Below are 21,358 nucleotides of genomic sequence, written 5' to 3'. Positions count from 1 at the left end.
TGGGCTGTGTCAATGACCACCGGGACTAGGATGTCTAGTAGCCACTAAAATAGCAACAGCCTTGTTAATTTGCTGTGTCCTGTTCTGGAAGCACTGTTGATAGTTAAAGAATGTTTCAAGAAAAGTGAAGAGGAGAATTGGAACCAAAAATCAAAGCAGAAGAAGTGTTGAGGGGAGGGATAGTTAGGGAGTTTGGGCTGACACATACATACTGCTATATTTAAAACAGATAACCAACAAGGACCTACTGTATAGCACAGGGAACTCTGCTCGATATTCTGTAATAACCTAAATGGGAAAAGAACTCAAAAAAGAATAGATACATGTATATGTATAACTGAATCACTTTGCTGTACATCTGAAACTAACAGAACATTGTTAATTAACTATATTCCAATATAAAATAAAAAAAAATAAAATGGTCCCTTTAATAAATAGAATAGATAGCTAACAAGGACCTACTGCTGGGGGGGGGGGGGGGGGGGCGTCAGGCAGCCTCACTCCTTGAACTTCCACTCCTGGCGGCACACAGGGCAGTGCTGCTGCACCTGCTGGGCGTCAAGCCACTTGAAGATGCAGTGCATGTGGAAGCAGTGAAGCAATGGCCCCACATCAGCGGGCAGTCGTCACCCGGCACCTTTCAGTCCTGGCAGCAGTCACTGAGGGTAGATGCTGCAGTTCTCGTCACTGGCCACCCAGGGCCAAGTAGCCAAGCCGTTCCAGCACTTGATCTTTTTTTTTTTAATTTTTAATTTTTTTATTTTTTACAATAAACTGCATATATTTAGAGTGTACAATTTGGTATCCCAATCTCCCAATTCATTCTGCCCCCCAACCCTCCCCGCTTTCCCCACTTGGTGTCCATATGTTTGTTCTCTACATCTGTGTCTCTATTTCTGCTTTGCAAACTGGTTGATTTGTACCATTTTTCTATAGTCCACAGATATGTGTTAATATATGATATTTGTTTTTCTCTTTCTGACTCATTTCACTCTATATGACAGTCTCTAGGTCCATCCATGTCTCTAAAAATGTCCCAGTTTCATTGCTTTTTACAGCTGAGTAATATTCCATTGTATGTATGTACCACATCTTCTTTATCCATTCATCTGGTGATGGACATTTAGGTTGCTTCCATGTCCTGGCTATTGTAAATAGTGCTGCAATGAACATTGAAGTGCATGTGTCTTTTTGAATTATGGTGTTCTCTGGGTATATGCCCAGTAGTGGGATTCCTGGATCATATGGTAGTTCTATTTTTAGTTTTGCAAGGAACCTCCATACTGTTTTCCATAGTGGCTGTATCAATTTACATTCCCACCAGCAATGCAAGAGCGTTCCCTTTTCTCCACACCCTCTCCAGCATTTACTGTTTGTAGATTTTCTGATGATGCCCATTCTAACCAGTGTGAAGTGATACCTCATTGTAGTTTTGATTTGCATTTTTCTAATAATTAGTGATGTTGAGCAACTTTTCATGTGCCTCTTGGCCATCCATATGTTTTCTTTGGAGAAATGTCTATTTAAGTCTTCTGCCCATTTTTTGATTGGGTTGTTTGCTTTTCTGATATTCGGTTGGATATATGGTTTATATATTTTGGAGATTAATCCTTTGTCTGTTGATTCATTTGCAAATATTTTCTCCCATTCTGAGGGTTGTCTTTTCATCTTGCTTATAGTTTCCTTTGCTGTTTCAGAAGCTTTGAAGTTTCATTAGGTCCCACTTATTTATTTTTGTTTTTATTTCCATTATTCTAGGAGGTGGATCAAAAAAGATCTTGCTGTGATTTACGTCAAAGAGTGTTCTTCCTATGTTTTCCTCTAGGAGTTTTATAGTGTCTGGCCTTACATTTAGGTCTTTAATCCATTTGGAGTTTATTTTTGTGTATGGTGTTAGGAAGTGTTCTAATTTCATTCTTTTCCATGTAACTGTCCAGTTTTTCCAGCACCACTTATTGAAGAGGCTGCCTTTTCTCCATTGTATATCCTTACCTCCTTTATCATAGATTAGTTGACCATAGTTTATCTCTGGGCTTTCTATCCTGTTCCATTGATCTATATTTCTGTTTTTGTACCGGTACTATACTGTCTTGATCACTGGTATAGCCTGAAGTCAGGAAGCCTGATTCCACCAACTCCATCTTTCCTTCTCAAGATTGCTTTGGCTATACGGGGTCTTTTGCATTTCCATACAAATCATAAAATTTCTTGTTCTATTTCTGTGAAGAATGCCATTGGTAATTTGATCGGGATTGCATTGAATCTGTAAATTGCTTTCAGGAATATAGTCATTTTCACAATGTTGATTCTTCCAATCCAAGAACATGGTATGTCCCTCCATCTGTTTGTGTCTTCTTTGATTTCTTTCATGAATGTCTTATAGTTTTCTGAGTACAGGTCTTTTACCTCCTTGGTTAGGTTTATTCCTAGGTGTTTTATTCTTTTTGTTGCAATGGTGAATGGGATTCTTTCCTTAATTTCTCTTTCTGATCTTCCATTGTTAGTGTATAGAAATGCAAGAGATTTCTGTGTGTTAATTTTGTATCCTGCAACTTTACCAAATTCATTGATTAGCTCGAGTAGTTTTCTGGTGGCATCGTTAGGATTTTCTATGTATAGTATCATGTCATCTGCAAACAGTGACAGTTTTACTTTTTTTCCAATTAGGATTCCTTTGATTTCTTTTTCTTCTCTGATTGCTGGGGCAAGGACTTCCAAAACTATGTTGAATAGTAGTGGTGAGAGTGGACATCCTTGTCTTGTTCCTGATCTTACAGGGAATGCTTCCAGTTTTTCACCATTGAGAATGATGTTTGCTGTGGGTTTGTCATATATGGCCTTTATTATGTTGAGGTAGATTCCCTCTATGCCCACCTTCTGGAAAGTTTTTATCATAAATGGGTGTTGAATTTTGTCAAAAGCTTTTTCTGCAGCTATTGAGATGATCATGTGGTTTTTATCCTTCAGTTTGTTAATATGGTGTATCACACTGATTGATTTGCATATATTGATGAATTCTTGCATTCCAGGGATAAACCCCACTTGATCAAGGTGTATGATCCTTTTAATGTTTTGTTGGATTCTGTTGGCTAGTATTTTGTTGAGGATTTTTGCATCTAAATTCATCAGTGATATTGGTCTGTAGTTTTCTTTTTTTGTAGTATCTTTGTTTGGTTTTGGTATCAGGGTGATGGTGGCTTCATAAAATGAGTTTGGGAGTGTTCCTTCCTCTGCAGTTTTTTGGAAGAGTTTGAGAAGGATGGGTGTTAGCTCTTCTCTAAATGTTTGATAAAAATCACCTGTGAATCCTTCTGGTCCTGGACTTTTGTTTGTTGGGAGATTTTTAATCAGTTTCAATGTCATTAGTTGCGACTGGTCTGTTCATATTTTCTATGTCTTCCTGATTCAGTCTTGGAAGGTTATATCTTTCTAAGAATCTGACCATTTCATATATGGTGCTTTTTATTTCTGTGGTGTCCATTGTAACTTCTCCTGTTTCATTTCTAATTTTATTGATTTGGGTCCTCTCCCTCTTTTTCTTGATGAGTCTTGCTAAAGTTTTATTGATTTTATTTATCTTCTCAAAGAGCCAGCTTTTAGTTTTATTGGTTTTTGCTATTGTTTTCTTTGTCTCTATTTCATTTATTTCTGCTCTGATCTTTATGATTTCTCTCCATCTACTCACTTTGGGTTTTGTTTGCTCTTCTTTCTCTAGTTTCTTTAGGTGTAAGGTTAGATTGTTTATTTGGGATGTTTCTTGTTTCTTGAGGTAGGATTGTATCGCTATAAACTTCCCTCTTAGAACTGCCTTTGCTGCATCCCATAGGTTTTGGATCATTGTGTTTTCATTGTCATTTGTCTCTAGGTATTTTTTGATTTCCTCTTTGATTTCTTCAGTGATCTGTTGGTTATTTAGTACCATATTGTTTAGCCTCCATGTGTTTGTGTTTTTTACAGTTTTTTTCCTGTAATTGATTTCTACTCTCATAGCATTGTGGTCAGAAAAGATGCTTGATACAATTTCAATTTTCTTGAATTTACCAAGGCTTGATTTATGACCCAAAATGCCAGCACTTGATCTTGGTCTTCACCTTCGTGGCACAGGGAGCCTGTGGGCAGGGAAGAGACCACCGGGCTGCATTGAGTCTGCAGAGCTACAGCACTTGGGAGCCAAAGAAGCGGTGCTGCCCTGAGCCAGAGGGTCAGCGCAGGTAGGAGTTGCTGCCCAAGGGCAGCACAAGCTGTCTGCAAGGGGGCTGGGGCTGGGAGGACAGGATGCTTAGGGTGTCTACCAACACCGCACTTCTGCCCCGGCATTGACAGAAAAGTAAATCAGAAAGAGAAAAACAAATACCATATGCTAACCCATAGATATGAAATCTAGAGAAATGGTACTGATGAACCTAGTGGCAAGGCAGAAATAGAGATGCAGATGTAGAGAAAGGACTTGAGGACATGGGGGTGAGAGGTGGGGAAGGAGAAGCTGGGATGTGGTGAGAGAGTAACACTGACATATACACATTACCAAATGTAAAATAGATGGCTAGTGGGAAGCTGCTACAAAGCACAGGGAGATCAGTTTGATGCTTTGTGAAGGCCTACAAGGGTGGGATATGGAGGGTGGGAAGGAGGCTCAAGAGGGAGGGTATATGGGGATATATGTATACATGTGGCTGATTCACTTTGTTCTATAGCAGAAACTAACACAATACTGTAAAGCAATTATACTCCAATAAAGGTGAAAAAATTTTTAAAAAGTAGCTAATCTCATAATAAGAAATGTAGCAGTAATCCAAATGAAATAGATTAGACTTCTGAGATATATATGTGACAGCAGTCTTTCCACTTAAAAAAAATTGAAGTTCTTGCTTGGACAGTTTGGTTGCCAGCCCTCACTGGCAAGTGTGAGTGGGAAGCTAATTTACTCAAATTGCCCATTCTGACATCAGAGTCTTCATCCCATATTTGTGTCTGAATAGCCTCTACAAGTTTGAAAAGTACTGGATGCTGTGCCCAGTGGTGTGCCCTGGGGACAGTGGACTTGAAAGGGCTTTGGATCAGTCCTGAAGTAGCTCTGGGTGTTTGCAACTCAGGACAGATGTCCAGGTGTGGAGAGGGTTTAGGGCAGCTTGATCTGTTGTCCCATGCAGCGTCCCAAGGTGTCAGCTCCCTTGGGGAGGTGATTTATCTGCTGTGACAATCTGGCAGCAGAGCTGTTTGCGCGTCCTGCTGAGCAAGGTCAACACGCATCCTCGCTGGTACATTTGAGAGGGGGCCAGGCTTTGTAGTCTGTGGCTAGGATTGAAATAGACTTAGCATAGAAGAACTAGTAAAGATGTCGGATGTCATCTTTATCATTGCTTTATCAATGTGAACAGCAAAAATAATGACCACGTGGAATTCAGACTCCCCATAATAGCTCTCATCCAATCTTTTTCTTTTCACCTCCTTTTCTTTGATTAGGAGGACAGTGTGGCTCCTGCCTCCAGAGCCACTGTTGGGAGTTCAGGGCACCAGACAGCATGGTAGTCTGTGGGGCACCATAGAAGACACACTTACAACCAGCAGAGACTGAGAGTGATGTGTGAGTGGTGATTTAGTAGTGAACCAACCAAGAGAGGTGGAGGGGTACATGCCTGATAGAACAAGCACTTCATTATCTGACTGGTCTCCTTGGAAACTAATAAAGAAGAGAAATTAAAACACACTTTCCCACCACTCTGGCTATTGTCCAATAAAAAATATTGGCTAATGCTTTGTTTCAGTGTCTGACTCCCTACAGATGGTGTGCAAACAATGAATAAGGTATTGATTTAACTGCAATGGATCTCATCAGTTGTCTTGAGATTTGTACACATTAGATAGAGTCTGACACATTCACAATAAGAAAAAATGCTTCCAAGGAGTACAGGATTCCTCAGGAAGACCTGGATGGGAAGCTGACAGCTGCTCCCAGGTGTGAAGGACTTCACGCACGCCAAGGTGTCCTTGTACTGGGGGCAGATCCGTTCCCTGGTCCTGGTGGCTTTTCAGAGATTGATGCAGCTGTAGGGACATCAGCAGTTGGTGTCAAGAAGGGGCAGTATTGCTTCCGTTCTGGTCATCTCCCCTTGGCTCCTGCTGGTGCAGGCCACTGACCTTGCTCCATCCATCTCCTATCAGGCAGATTCCAGACAAGTCCATGTAAGATAAAGTGGCTGATGAAAGTGTTCTGAGCAAGAGGGGATTAGCACAACCTATTAACTCCGTCACCAGTTCAAGCTGGAGCTGGCAGGCCATGCAGTCAGGAACAGAGCTCATGTGACTCAGACCCCCACGGGCACAGCGCTAGGAGACTCTGGCTCAGACAGCTGACCTCATTGCTTCTGTGTTCTGCCATCTGTGAAATGGCAGCAGCAATAACTGCCCTGAGTTGTTTAGAAGGACAACGTGGGACAGTGAACTGTCTGCAAAACACCAGGTGTGTGGTTAGTTCACAATAAATGGGAGAGGCTGTTCTTGCGGTATGTAGGCTAGAGGGGAGGGTGGTTTCATGTGATGGAGCCCAGGGCAGCGAAGGTGCCCATTCGTGGACATTTGGTGAGCATCCAGGATGTGCCGTGCGCTGTGCGAAGCTCTGGGAAGATGATCGAGAAGAAGGCGTGGGTGCTGATGGGAGGGAGTCATGTGTTACCAGGCAGCAAGAGGCACCTGGGGGGTAGCATGGTGCCTGGGGTCCTGAGGCTGCCGTAACAGAGGACTACATCCTGGGTGGCTGGAAACAAGGAGGTTAATTCTCACACAGTTCTGGGAGCCAGAAGTCCAAGATCAAGGTGTTGGCAGAGGGGTTCCTTCTGAGGGCCGTGAGGGAGGATCTCCCCAGCTTCTGGTAAGGGCTCAGCATTCCCATTGCACGGCTTATAGACGCATCACTCCAATCTCAGCCTCTGTTGTCAGATGGCCTCCCCCTCTCTGTGCCTTCCTTTTCTGTCTCATATAAGGACACTTGTCACAGTGCCGACCCTCATCCAGGACGGTCTCATCCCAATATCCTTACCTGGTTACATCTGCAAAGGCCTTAATAAGGTAACATTTGGGGGTTCCAGGTGGGCTTAGCTTCTGTGCAGGCACCATTCATCTTACTGCACGTGAGTGCACTGAAAGCACCAGTGAGGTGTTGGTTTCTCAGAAAGGCAGCCTCTCAGCTGAGGTGGAAGTCCCTGGGCGCTTGGTGGAGGTTGCAGAGGGGGCGAGCACGGTGTGGTGAACAAGGCACACAGAGAAGCAGAGGCCAGGAGGAGAGGAAGGGAGGGAAGTGAAGCTCTCCCCTCAAAACAGCTTCTCTCTCCAACACACCACTCTGGGGAATCGTTGCATCGCCAGGAATCTTGGGAGATGTCATTTTCTACATCTTGGTATTAGATTTGGCTCCCACTTTTCTGAATTTTGGGGATCAGCCTGGGATGGTGGCTTTGGGAGGCAGGGATACGAGTTTGTGTCTAGGCCATTCTTGGGATAAGTCTGTTGATCTTTGTGAATTGCAATGATGTTCTCCTGCAAAAACAGGGATCCTTGTACAAACATTCAATCTTGTTGGAGGATTACCTGATATAATGAAGGAAAATTTGCTGTAGGTCACAGTAGCTCATTTCAAAGCTATTTCCTTCCCTCCTCTTGCGTGCTCTCATAAGTCAACTCTTAGGCAGCTCCTTATCTTAAATTATAATTTAAATTAAGAAATTAAAATGTAGATGTTTCCCGGAGAATGTTTCCTCGTGGATGCAACCTGCTCTATGCAACCAAATTTTATGATTTTCAGCTTCATCCCATGAATTACTTTCTGAACCACTATTTAATGAGCAGTAGACAAAAAAGGTCACATAGAAATGACTATTAAAAACAGTTTTATATATCTTATCAATCAGAAAAAGAAATGAAACAAGAAATTTGGAACCAAACTATAATGGAAAGGTATATACTGCAGCTTTTAAGATGCAGTTTAAGAAACTCCTGTAGGGAAATTGATTAACTCAAATCTGTGTATTATAAGAGAAGAAAGATGGAAAATTAATAAGCAAAGTATTGAACTTAAATTAGAGAAAACAATTAGTGGAATAAATTGACAGAAAAAATAATAAAACAAAAGGTAAGAAATTAATGAAATAGGTGATAAATAATCCTGGAGAAGGTCAACAACAACCATAAAAATCTGGTGCTTTACAAAGAACGTGTAAACATTAACTAATCTTGGGCAAAATCAATCAAGACAAAGACAGACGTAAATTAATATTAAGAGTAAAATGGGGACATGATACAGATAGAGCAGAGTTTAAAAATTATAAGCCAATATCAACAGATATTTTATGGCATTGACCAAAAACCTCCATAAAACCCCAAAACTAAAACCCAAAATTGACACAAAAAGATAAAAAAAAAAACACCTATATAGCCCCTGAATTAATTCTCTGGACTATACACAAAAATGTATCAGGGATAGTTGACTTTACTGGCAATTTTACTTCATGAATTAGGTAATACTTATCATGTACAAACTGTTACAGAATACTAAAAGAGCAGGAAAATGTCTCAACAACTTTTATAAATCTAGGATAGCCTTGTTTCTAAGTGAAACATGGAGAGTATAGACAAGGAAAGTGTCACCAAGCATCATAGATGTAAACATTTAAATAATATACTAGAAAACCAAGTTCAGTAATGAATAAATATAAAATGATAAATAAAATATATATGTATAAAACAAAATTTTAAAATATATGCATGCATGTGTACACATAGACACACACGTATACACACCCCATTAAAGTGTACTACAGAGGAAGTCTGGTAAATGTTAGAGAACTGTGGTTATGCTAATATAAATAAGTACATATTTTAAATAGCCTACATGTCTATTAATTAGGGATTTGCTAAAGATTTTGAGATACATCCTTGTGATGGAATTTTTATGGAGCAGGTAAGATGAATACTTATATCTACAAATATCAATGTGGATTTATCTTAAAAAATAGAATAAAAAGCATTGATTTTGGAAAACAGTATGAAGTTTCCTCAAAAAACCACTGACTCAAAAAGACATCTGAGGGCTTCTCTGGTAACACAGTGGCTATGAACTTGCCTGCTAATGCAGGGGACACAGGTTTGAACCCTGGTCTGGGAAGATCCCACATGTCGCAGAGCAACTAAGCCCATGTGCCACAACTACTGAGCCTGTGTGCTGCAACTACTGAAGCCTACATGCCTAGAGCCTGTACTCTGCAATAAGAGAAGCCACTGCAATGAGAAGCCTGCTCACCTCAATGAAGAATAGCCTCTGCTTGCCCCAACTAGAGAAAGCCTGCAAGCAGCACAGAAGACCCAACGCAGCCAAAAATTAAAATTAAAAAAAAATAAAAAAATAAAAAGATATCTAATATTCTATCACCCTCATATTCATTGCAGCACTATTTACAGTAACCAAGACACAGAAACCTTAATGTCCATCAATGGTCGAATGGATAAAGAAGATGTGTGATGTATACACACACACACACACACACACACACACACACACACACACAACTGAGTATTATTCAGCCATAAAAAAAGAGAAAAGCCTGCCATTTGTGACAACATGGATGGAGCTTGAGGGAATTTTGTGAAGTGAGTTAAGGCAGACAGAGAAAGATAAACACTGTATAATATCACTTACATATGGAATCTAAAACAAAACCCAAAATAAGACACCCCCTACAAACAAACTCATAGATCTGGAGAAAAGACTGATGGTTACTGGAAGTGGAAGATAGAAGGTGGGCCAAAGTTTTAAGAAAAAGAAAAAGAACTGTTTTCCTCGTCTATTGGGAAGGAGAAACGCAATGCCAAAGAACACATCTAGAATAATTTGCTATTTATGTAAATTTGACACACAAGGCCACTCTATGTACATGAAAATATAAAATAAAAAATTTAAGTGTCATGAATGATAAATATAATTTTCAGAATAGCTGTGACTTTTACAGTTGAGGTCAGAAAACAGTTATAAAAGCTGGTATTAAATATCAATTTAAAAAAAAAATCTTAAATAATTCTGATAACTAGTCAATATTTCTGGACAGAATAATGTTACATGGGTGTTTGCTATCTTTTTTCCCTCCTTTTTGTATTTTTAAAATGTTCTAATATTAGAAAAGAGAGAGAAATATTGAATGTGTCCGTATATTTGGGTTACCTTTTTTCTTTCTTTTGTAATAGAATAGTTGTCAGGCTGCTCGCAAATCCTTGGTCATGTTGGCAGTTGTCCCTGGGATCTAAAAATGGCTCAGAGGAGCTCAGCGGTGATTTCTATCAGGTAAGTCACTGCTACATGGTCTCCTCCATCCCAGCCTTGGGTAGAGAAGGGGCACCGTGCCCTCCACGGGATGACTGATTTCATGACACTGCCAGCCCTCAGATGCAGAAATGAATCTATTTCGGATGCAGAGTGTATATTCTGTGTGTAACGAGCCCCTTGCCTTGTCCCCCACCTTCGAATGCCGACCTCAGGAAAAGCTCATTGTCAGAGGTTGTTGTCTGTGTCCCTGCCCTGCGTCCCCATCCTCACTCTATCTTCTGGCACAGAGGCAACGTCCCTGAAGCCAGAACCCTTGTGCACTGGTGGTGAGAAGGTAATTGGTGCAGCCACTGTGGAAAACAGCATGGAGGTTCCTCAGAAAACTAAACACAGAGCTACCATATGATCCAGCAATTCCACGTCTGGATATTTATCCAAGAGAGGTGAAATCAGGATGTCAAAGAGATGCTGGCGCTCCCATGTTCATTACAGCATTATTCACACAAACAACTGCAATGTCCATCTGCAGATAAAGGGATGAAGATGTGGTCTATATATCCAATGGGTACCAATTCAGCTGTAAACAGGAAGGAAATGCTTCTGCGTGAGACAACATGGATAAATCCTGAGGTCATTATACTGAACGGAATTACCCAGCTACAGAAAATGAACACTGCGTGATTCCACTTAAATGAGGATTCTAAGGTAGTCAAATTCATAGAATCAAAGAGTAGAACTGCGGTTGCCGGGGCTCGGGGAGGGGGATGGGGAATTACTAACCAAGGGGGGTTAAAGTTTCAGTTAAGCAGGATGAGTAAGTGCTAGACACCTGTGTACAACACTGTATTGCACAGTTAAACATTTAAGAGGGTAGATCTCGTCAAGTGTTCTTACCGCAATAGAGTAAAACTTACAAAAAAAGACACTTGAAGGAAATGTGAAGGAGTGGGGGTGGGACTTGCAGATTTCAGGCTGCAGAGTCTTTTCTAAGAGCTTCTCTCTGAAATTAAATCTCTCTGTTGTCATTTTTTTTCTGTTTCATGGATGATGGCCTGAGGACCGCAGCACAGCCCTCTGGTCTTTGATGCATGTAATTTGAAAACCGATATACACATATACAAACACATCCATGTCCTGGCTGTCTGGGATGCTTTCTGCGAAGACTTCCATGTTTCTAAACCGCGAGCAAAAGTAAATAATTGACAACTCATCACAATTATAGTTGACAAGAGAGAAATCATTGTTTAAAATATAATTTTAAATGTTTCTTTTCAAGTTTTGATGACAAGTTTCCAGAGACCATGAGGAAAATAATCTTGTCACTTGTAAATGAGTCATTTATTTTTTGGAGAGGATGGACCAAAGCAGATCCAACACCTTAAACAGGATAGAATTTTAGCAGGTGACAACAGGAACGAATTAAAACAATCTTTTTGCACTCTTGGGTAATTAGAAAGCCCTTTATTGATGACTCGGTGCTACGTGTAGGCAGATATTGATTTTTTTTATGAAGCAATTATGTCGGGCTGGTGACTTTAATTTCGCTATCTCAGTTGCTTGGAACGTCATTCTGTCCTGTACTCTTGAGAGTCCTAGACTGCTGAGTATTAGACTCAGTCAAACTTCAGGATGAGTTGTAGAAACCAACTGCAAAATCAAAAGTAGTGTTTTCCCTCTCATGGGACTGACGATTAGTAAACATGCATTAGGCTTAGGTTGGGTTCTTTAAAAGCAGAGTTCAAAACGGGGATTTGGGTTCTCATGATGAGTTGAGGGAGGGTCTGCAGGAACATCTGGAAGGAAGGCAGTGAAGCAGGATAAGAAGGAGAGAGAGCCCACCAAGCCTGCAGTCACAGGCAAAGTCTAGCTTTGGTCTGATCTCGGGGAGGGGGGCCTTCTGGAGCATAAATCAGCTGCTGAGACGTATCCCCTTGAGCCAAGGGTTCCCTCATATTAGTCCCGCATTAGTGAAGGGCTGCACCCGGGGGTGGGGGGGTTGTGTGGCTTCCCAGATGGAGCATCTCCCATCAGCAGCGAACACAGCCTCAGGGAAGCGGGGTGGCTGTGAACGACCAGCCGGACACATACAACAGCTGGGGGATGGGAGCCCCGCCTCTGAAGGGGATCTGAGTGGGGCACCACATTGCCTATGACAGTCTACCCCAGGCACTGCCCAAATCCTCTGTCCCCCTTAGCTTCACTCCGCCTAGGATTCTGTGGTCACACGTCTTGGGGAAGATGCGAAGGCCAGGTTGGTGGAGAAATCGCACCCACCACTGACACAGACAGAGGGAAAATGTTTCCATCTTCTACTACCGGCTCTGACTTCCTCTCACTGTTAACTAGGATTTCAACTGATTTAGGTGGACCGTCTGGTGTGCCGAACCAACCTTCATCCTTGATGGTTCTGAGACCCTGGCAAGCAAACTCTCATCAGGCTGAGGCTGCTGTATTTTACTGTTTAAACTGTGCATGAGACACCTAGAAACACCTCGTGGGTTACCTAAGACCACTAGTGTTATAATGACCTGATGGTAGTCAGGATAAGTTTCCCTGGGGGCAAGGTAGCTCCTTTTTTGCGCCCGCTGACTCTACAGCCTTGAGAAGCCCAATGGTTAGCAACAGCCTTGTCCGCATTGAAGGACCCTTCCTGTGTGCTGTTAATAGCATCACCTGTCTTGGTGAAGGGACCTCTAGACTCCGAGTTAAGACTGGCCACAGAGCCAAGAGCTGTTGAGCTGGAAAACACAAACCCACCAAGTGGGTCACAGGGAGTGACCGTGGTGGGGTCATTCCTGCCTCTTCCCCTTGTTTTCCAGACACAGCAGGTGTACCTTTGAGGACAGGAAACCAGCAGTCTTAGGTCAGGTTCCCAGGAAGCAAAGTCTGAGACAGAGATTCAGGTACCCATGATCACAGAGGCAGTGATCCTCGGGGGTGGGGTGGGGGAATGTAGAAGAGTAGGGGACTCAGAACAGGGAAGGAGAAACTGAGCAGGGTGTGGTTTCCAGGAGAGATCCGGGTTGGAGGGGTGCTTAGGGACCTAAATCACATCATCAATTTGCTACCCACTTGGGCGGGGAATGTCTTGTGCCCTGTATCAGTGAGCCACCGAGTGTGGGCCACAGGCTGGGGGCATCCCACCAGCAGCAAACCTCATGGCAGCGGGCAGGTTGGCACCAGCCTGATGGGGGGACCTGGGGGAGGCACCATAGTGCCTACTATACCTGAGTTGTGTGCATTCACATTCTATCTCCACCACCACTGAGCATGTGAATCAGGCAAATCAGTTAATCTCTGTGCCAGTTCTACAAAATGTCACATAACAAGCTCTCAGTAATGTTAGCTTCTATTGTTTTCATTGGTTTTTATTGGCTTTGTTGCTATTCATTGTTAAATTTGTGGAGTTTTCCAGAATGCTGAGTATGAACCACCCTTTTGGTGCATGGGAGATTAAAAATGTTAAAAATTTGAGATTAAGAAATGGATGAATTTTCACCATGTACTGTTGACTATTTAAAGGCACAATTAATAGCCACAAGGTCAATTCTAAAATTCCCTGTATTTATTTGTTCTTATAAGATGATACAATTACTCAGTACTCATGCGAAGTAAAATAATTAATAGCCTGTTGAAAGGAATTTCTCATTCTTTAAACGTAGGAGATAAATATGACATACATCAACAGGTCTGATTTATAGGTCAGGAGAGTTTGGTCCCATGCCCAGATCCATTCCTGACTCACTGTGAAAAAGACCTTGGGAAGGTGACAGTCACCTCCATCCCCCTGCAGCTGTCATATTAAATGGGGACAGAAAGAAAAGTGACATCTTTGAGTGTTAGCTAAATCTGGGACTGGTTGGCAGTAAGAAACATAAACCCATTGAAGCTAACTCAAGAAAAGGGAGATTATTTTGATTGTACTGAGTTCATCAAATCCAGGAATTTGCCATCAGGAATGTTTGTTATGATTCTTTGCAAATAAAATTCAAATTTTAAGACTCTCAGTCTCCGTGTCTCTTAGACCAAATCCTCAAGGGACAGTGTGATTAGTAGCTGACCTGGTCAAATCTGCTGCAGCAGGAAGAGCGTCCATGTGGAGGAGCCCAGCTGCCCTGCTCAGGGCTGTGAATGGGATGTGAGCTGCTATGGGAAGTTAAGCACAGCAAATACAGTTGGTTACCAGCTCTGCTTTGAGAGCATGCCACGTGTTAGTTACTGTGCTGTCTGCTTTCTTCTTGGTAATCTTGCTGGGCAGGTAGATAAGCTCATTTTATAGTTCTACAAACTTGGAGAGATTAGGTTAATTTCCTAGCTCTGCAGTTGGAAAGGCAGAGCTGGGAGAGCTCGACCTGATCCCTATAGGTTCTGTGGATGAGAGCCTATGTCCAACACACCTCTTCTAGGTTTACCAAAGCTGGTGTCTCTGTGAAGTGGGTGAAAATGACTGATCCCCATGCTGTGATAGGAGACTGTCATTACACAGCCTGTGGAAGCAGGTTTTCCTTGTGGGTGCCAGGGAAGCTTGCCTTCTGGCTAACAGGAGCCTTTGCCCACTGCCAGAATGCACCGGAACACCGTCCCATGTCTCAACTTTGCCTGTTTCATTCTTGGGCCTCCCAAGGCAGATCTTCCCTGCATACAGGAAATGGTTTTCCTAGTGTTAGTCTGGTGCAAACCCAGTAGTTCAAGAGCTAAAAGTGACACAGCTGTTCTACAAGTATTGCATTAATTGCTCCATGGGTGGCTCCAAGGTCACTCACTTTCCCTGCTCTTGATGCCTTGGATCATGTGGTTTTTCTGGAATACACCTTGGAAAGCTCTAATTTTTTTTTTTTTAACAGTCTGGCTTTTATGCTTACATCGCACAGGGAGTCTTTGGCTCTGCTGGTTTTCCTTGTCAGTCTCATCACAGCTGGTCACAACATCCAGAAATTTCTCAGTGTTCTGATCTTCTTATGAAATCAGTGTATTTTCCATGACCAATATGCATGTATCCTTATTTTGGTATTCCTTCTTTAATTCGGCAGGATTTTGGTAGAGGCAGAGGTAGATTTGAGTGCTCAGCCATCTCGAAGTGGAGGCCCTGGGTGTCGGTCTGCATTATTGATAAAGGCCAGAAACAAAGCTGAGCTCTTCAACACATTCTGAGTCTTCTGAGTATGTGTAGCAAAATAACTTTAAGCAAGTTTTTTCGTCTGTTAGTTTTGGCCTTAGGTGTTCGTGGTTTCCATCCCTTTCATGGTATTTTTTTCCAACAGTGGAACATCATAGACACAGCCTCTGGAAAAAATGGGACATGAATTTTTGATAGCTGTTCTTTCCTTCTCATCTTTTTTTAATCAATACATTTCTGAGTAATAATGGTTTTAAGTAGAAAGGTAGATTCTGTTGTAGAAAAAAACAACAACAAAACACTCTCTTTTCTTTGCAAGACACCTGTACACATCAAGTACCATGTTCCCTCGGGTGATGGTCTCAGAGTAAGGAGACACGTGAGAATGTAGAGTTATCTCTGGCAGGAGGTAAGTACCGAGACAAAGTCTCTGGCTTTTGGTCAACAGCAGATTTTATGGGTTACCAGTGTGATAAAGCTGCTGAAAAGTAAAATGTGATCTTAAATGGCAATAAAGTACAATATACTTAGAACGTTTCTCTCAGTTTTGGGCACTGCAATTATGTCTTCTTAAAAATCATCTTAACAAATTACAACAAGGTGAAGCCAGCAAGCACCACCCAATCAATAGAGCTTGACCTGCTCACCTGGAGCCCCCCTGTCCCATCACAAGCTCTCCATCCTTTCAGAGGTAATTATTTCCTTGACTTTTATGGTAACCAGGTCTTTGCATTTCTTGATAGTTTATCACCCGTGTGCACATCTAGACACTGAGGATTTTTATATGTATTTTACATTTTAGTCTCAGTTTTCCCCACCATCTTGTTCATTTCCTTACCAGTTGTCTGTCTGAAAACACAAAATTCACACTCTGGAATTTGAGAACTGCATTCTCATCTTGCAGGTCAACATTCTCCTCTGTCCTTCATGTTCCCTGCAAATTGGCAACTGAATCTGGAGATTCGCTGAGGCTCAGATTCTATCCTTGTAGCAGGAGGAATAATGCCCCCCTCCTCCCCCACATCCCCCGAAGATGTCCACATCAGAACCCTTGGAATCTGTGAATATATTACTTTACACGGCAGAAGAGACTTTGCAAATTTGCTTCAACTAAGGATTTTGAGATTGAGAAAGTACCCCGAATTATCCAGGCCAACCCAGCACAATCACAGAGTGCTTGTACGAGGGAAGCAGGAGAGCCAGTCAGGGAAGGGGATGTGAGGCAGAAAGCAGAGCCCGGAGTAATGCGGCCACAAGCCAAGGCAGGTGGGAAGCCTCTGGAAGCTGGAAGGGAGAAATAAGCAGATTTTCTTCTAGAGGGTCCAGAAAGGAACACAGCTCTGCTGCTACTTGGGCTTTAGCCCTGTAAGACTTCTGACCTCAAGAACTGTAAGGAGATCATCTGTGTTGGTTAAGTCATTAAGTTTGTGGCACACCCATAGGAGACCAATGGGATCCGTGTGGCAAGAGCAGAGGTGGTGTGTGATGTGTTCTGTCAACAGCAGACACATAAGGTCTGGGTTCTCTTCCTCTGTGATGTCAGCTGAGGGGATGCTCGGTGCTTCAATCTGTAATCCATTGGGATTGCAAAATGGTGTTACTCTATTTCCATCATTTTTGGTTCATGTATTAGCAGGAATACTTCTATAAATAGTTATTTCTACATGGTATTATCCACATAGGAGAGGAAAGATATATGCTCACTTTCACCCTTTTACTTACCAGGTTTTAAGATAATGAATCATTTCCTTTCAGGCTCCGAAAGTTATCAAATCAGGTTTTTACTATAAAGGATTTATAAAGAGTTCAGCCCTTTACAAACCTGACCCTCCATGAAGTTCAAGTTGCTCTGATCTTGGCCAATGGAAGACTCTCAAGGTGGATTCTGAGCCCTTTTTTGTGACCCTGTCAGTCTTTGATTCTAGAAGGTTTCTGCTTTCTAAAATAACAAGATATTCCAGAATCATCTTGTGCATCTTCTACCTCAGATCTGAAATCTATAATTTCTCCAAGAAATCTTGGTTTCTTTTAGTGGAAAATGAATTGTCAAAACCACAGTCAAGGGTCTAGGCTATTTCACCTAGGACTCTGGTGTATTCTCACAGATGATTTGATTGACTATATTTGTAAAATGACTTTAACTTTCTTATAAAAATACTTATTAGCAATTCTTTTAATAGAAATAAAATAAAATCAACTTTTCATTTACCTAAAGAATAATATTGAATTAATTGATACTTCTGAGCTAATAAAATTTAGTGAAAATGTTGATAGGATGATTTTGATTTTTAATATACACCACTAGGTGTTTTAACAATGGGAAAATACATCTTCCTGAACCTGGATTCACATCAGTCTTCTAAGTGACATTTCTATATCTTATTAGAATACTCTGCCTACTGCTGAATATTTATTTCTCTAAAACAATTTGACTATAGAAATCCTGCTCCGCACTGCCAGCAACCTGTTCTCCACACGGGTTAGTCTAAATCCCTTGGTCTGGCATTCAGATACCCTGGGGCCCCTTCGATTTTATTTTAAGCCAATTTATTTCCTACCATTAGTTCTAAGACACCTTCAAAACGTCTTAGAATCCTCCACCCGCTGTCCCCTGACATTGGATTTGGTGCCTGACAGACGGGAGTTTCAAACCACATCTGGGTGGTTTATAAGCCTCATTTTCAACTGAGGGCGGCATCCCTCCTGCCGAAGGAAGGGCTGGTTGAGGATGGGGTGGGGAAAGTTGCGTCAGGCACAGTGCTCGGTAGGGACGGAGCCCTGAGGCATGCTAGCTCCCAGCTATTCTCACCCTCTTTGTAGCTTCCCCAGATTGCCTGCATTAATCCAAGTTTTACCCACTTTTCAAGTCCAGCCAGGCTCCATTGCTTCCTGACAGGTGCTACTCACTTCAGTCCAAGAAAGCTCTGTCCTGTTGCTCAGCTTGGAGTATTCTAGTCCACGCTCCCCCACCCCCAGGACATAGCTGCCTTAAGATTAACCCTTGCGTTTCAACTTACATGCTTCTCTAGAGCCTCCTTTCCCTGCTTGTCTCATGATTTTCTATGAGGATTTGCATTTGCCGAGTGATTGCTTGCTGTGGGGTGGGTGTTGTGCCCAGGGCTCTGCACGTGTGTGAGTGTAGTCCCGTAAGATGGGACGGATGATCAGCGTGGACACACACACACACACACACACACACCCTTACTCCCAATGCTCTGGACTGTGTGGAGAGACTGCCGTGAGTGATAGACAGTGACTTGGGATGCTGATTGAGCTGGTCGGGGAGGCCCCTCAGAGGAGACCCCGGTGCTGAGGGTGATGCAGACACAGGCAGCCCTGGGAGGCGGACCCTGCCAAGCAGAAGGAACAGCAAGTGCAAAGGCCCTGTGGTAGGAAGGATCACAGTTCAGTGGAGGGGGAGGGGACAGTGAGGCTGGGTTGTGAGGATGAGCGGGACAGACAGGCACTTCCTGAGGGCCCAGGAGACTGAGGGAAGGTCTGTGTGTGAATTTGGTTCTGAATGGGCTGGGAGGTCAGTGGAGGGCAGGATACACACACAGCCTGCTGCTTGCTCTGGAAGATTTCCTGGCTGCCGTGTGGTGATGGGCTGAAGGAGCAAGGGTGCAGCCAAGAGGCCAGTTAGGGGGCTAGTGGTCCCTGGGGTGGTGGCTAGCGAGTCTGGGACAGAGTCAGCTCTGGCAGAGATGTGGAGTGAGAGGGCTTGGGTTATGCAGAAGGTAGCTGTGTGAGAGAATGCTGGCCACCAAGGGCACGCCATGGAGTTTTGGCTGCAGCAGGTGGGAAATGATGCTGTTTACTAGTGGAAACCACATTCTCCCACATTTGTCAGTTACAGTTTACAAGAGCCATCCCAAAACTGGATGAGACAGGTGGGTGACGTGGCACCTTTTACCTGGGAGGAGCGCTGCTGTGGGGAGGGGAAGAGGCTGAGGGCATGCTATTCCCACAGGTCAGCTTCTGGGGGTCTGGCTGTACAGGACTGGGGCCGTCCACCAGGTGGGTCCGCTCCATCCCAGAGAAGGGACGGGGACGCGGCTTGCAGTGTAAAACGTGCCCCATCCTGCCCTTTGCCTGCTGGTTGGATGGGAGTGTGTAGTCATGTGTGTGTGTGTGTGTGTGTGTGTATGTGTGTGTGTGTGTAGTCACGTGATTAGCATGTGTTTTGGCCCACTAGCTCCCCTGGGACACTGGTCTAGTTCACGTCTTCTGGTCTGGATGTTCTTTTTCCCTTCTGGACCCCACACTCCACTGCTCTGTATAACCCAGACCAGTCAATATAAGACCTCATTTCCTCTGTCTTTCCTTGTCCCAGAAAAAAGTCCACCGCTCACCTGGTGACAAGTTAGTTGGGAGGTGGGTGGGAAAGAGGAATGATAGGTGAGAAAACACAGAGGTTTGAGATGCCACCTGGTCTCCAAGGCCCTTCCTTGGGAGGAGCTGGGGTGCTGGGTGTGTCTCAGGCAGGAAGGGGGGTCTGCAGAGCTGAGGTGCGGACCCACATGGGGTCGCCATGGCACTGTCTCAGAGGTGTGGGCAGACCACTGACCAGCGGCCTCGAATATTCCAACAGCTGCTCCCCACCATCACCGGGAAAGCCGCAGGTCACCCACCAGGTAGACCCAGCCTTCCCTCCATCTCAGTCATTGTTTCCAGGTGAGTTTCCTAGTCGGCTCCATCACAGATGGAAAAGAGGTTTGAAACTCAAAGAACAATTCAAAACAGAGGTCTGTTTCAAAGAGAGATTAATTTGAACCTCAATAATTTGAACCTCAAAGACGTGGGGCCTGGAAACAAACACTCCTGCCTTCCCACTGCACACAGGCCCGCTGGCCCTGGCAGGACAGAGGAAGGAATGCGAGCCGTTTGTGGCCGGAAACACAGCTGTTCCAGGCCGATTCACTTCCCGGCTTTGTGGGCAGCAGGCATGGATGTCTGAGGCTGCAGTGTGGCCTCGCAGGGCAACTGGACCTTCTAACTGTGAGCCGCTCACTTAAAGTGTGTTGCACAGACTCTGAGCATTATAACTACTTACACAATTTACATCTTCTTTCAGGACTGTAATAGCCAATTAAACTGTCTTCAGTGTCAGATTCTTGCAGAAAGACATTAGCAGTGACATTCTCACTTGTGTTCCAGGAGTCACAGTGAAAATAATTAGGGTGCTGAAGTGTTTGCTGATAACACATTAGAGGGGAAAAGGACTGCTCTTTCAAGGAATCTCTCCACTAGTGAAGTTATCTTTTACTTTAAGTCTGGAGATTACATTTTCTCTCATCATTTTAAGTTGTTAATTCTAGGAAGAATAATCTAGATAGAATAAAGCAATTTTGTTGATTAAAAAAATCTTACTTCCCCTGATTTGTAGAGTCATGGATGGACCTAGAGACTGTCATACAAAGTGAAGGGAGTCAGAAAGAGAAAAACAAATATCGTATGTCAACACACATATGCAGAATACAGAAAAATGGTACAAATCAATTAGTTTGCAGGGCAGAAATAGAGACCCAGATGTAGAGAACAAACATACGGACACCAAGTAGGGAGAGCGGGGGAGGGGGGGTGTTGGGGTGGGATGAATTGGGAGATTGGGATTGCCATATATATATTACTAATAAGAAAAAAATATCAAATTGTACACTTTAAATATATGCACTTTATTGTATGTCAAAAAAAAAATCTTACTTCCCCAAATTTCTCTATTCTAGGGATTATAACAGCAGCATCTTTTCTCAAAGGTCCCAGCCTGTTCAGGGAGTGAGAGGCAGGAAACCGTATTCCCCTGGAACAGAGCACACACTCCTTAGTCTTAGCACCTAGGACTTTGTGATCAGGATGCATATCGATTTTCAACTCTCAGGCCTTTTGGAAAACCAAAGGTGCATTTGAGAATGCGCTCGTCTTGACCAGATCAG

At 43.2% G+C, this 21,358-nt stretch overlaps 1 pseudogene; it reads right to left on the bottom strand.

The window, feature by feature from the left end:
• Nucleotides 1-497: 497 nt before the first annotated feature.
• Nucleotides 498-19,505, bottom strand: LOC130836445 (anaphase-promoting complex subunit 11-like; annotated as a pseudogene).
• Nucleotides 19,506-21,358: the final 1,853 nt, after the last annotated feature.

Source organism: Hippopotamus amphibius, chromosome 15 (genome assembly GCF_030028045.1).
Source record: "Hippopotamus amphibius kiboko isolate mHipAmp2 chromosome 15, mHipAmp2.hap2, whole genome shotgun sequence".
NCBI classification, from domain to species: Eukaryota; Metazoa; Chordata; class Mammalia; order Artiodactyla; family Hippopotamidae; genus Hippopotamus; species Hippopotamus amphibius.
This window is presented reverse-complemented; position numbering and strand designations above follow the sequence as displayed.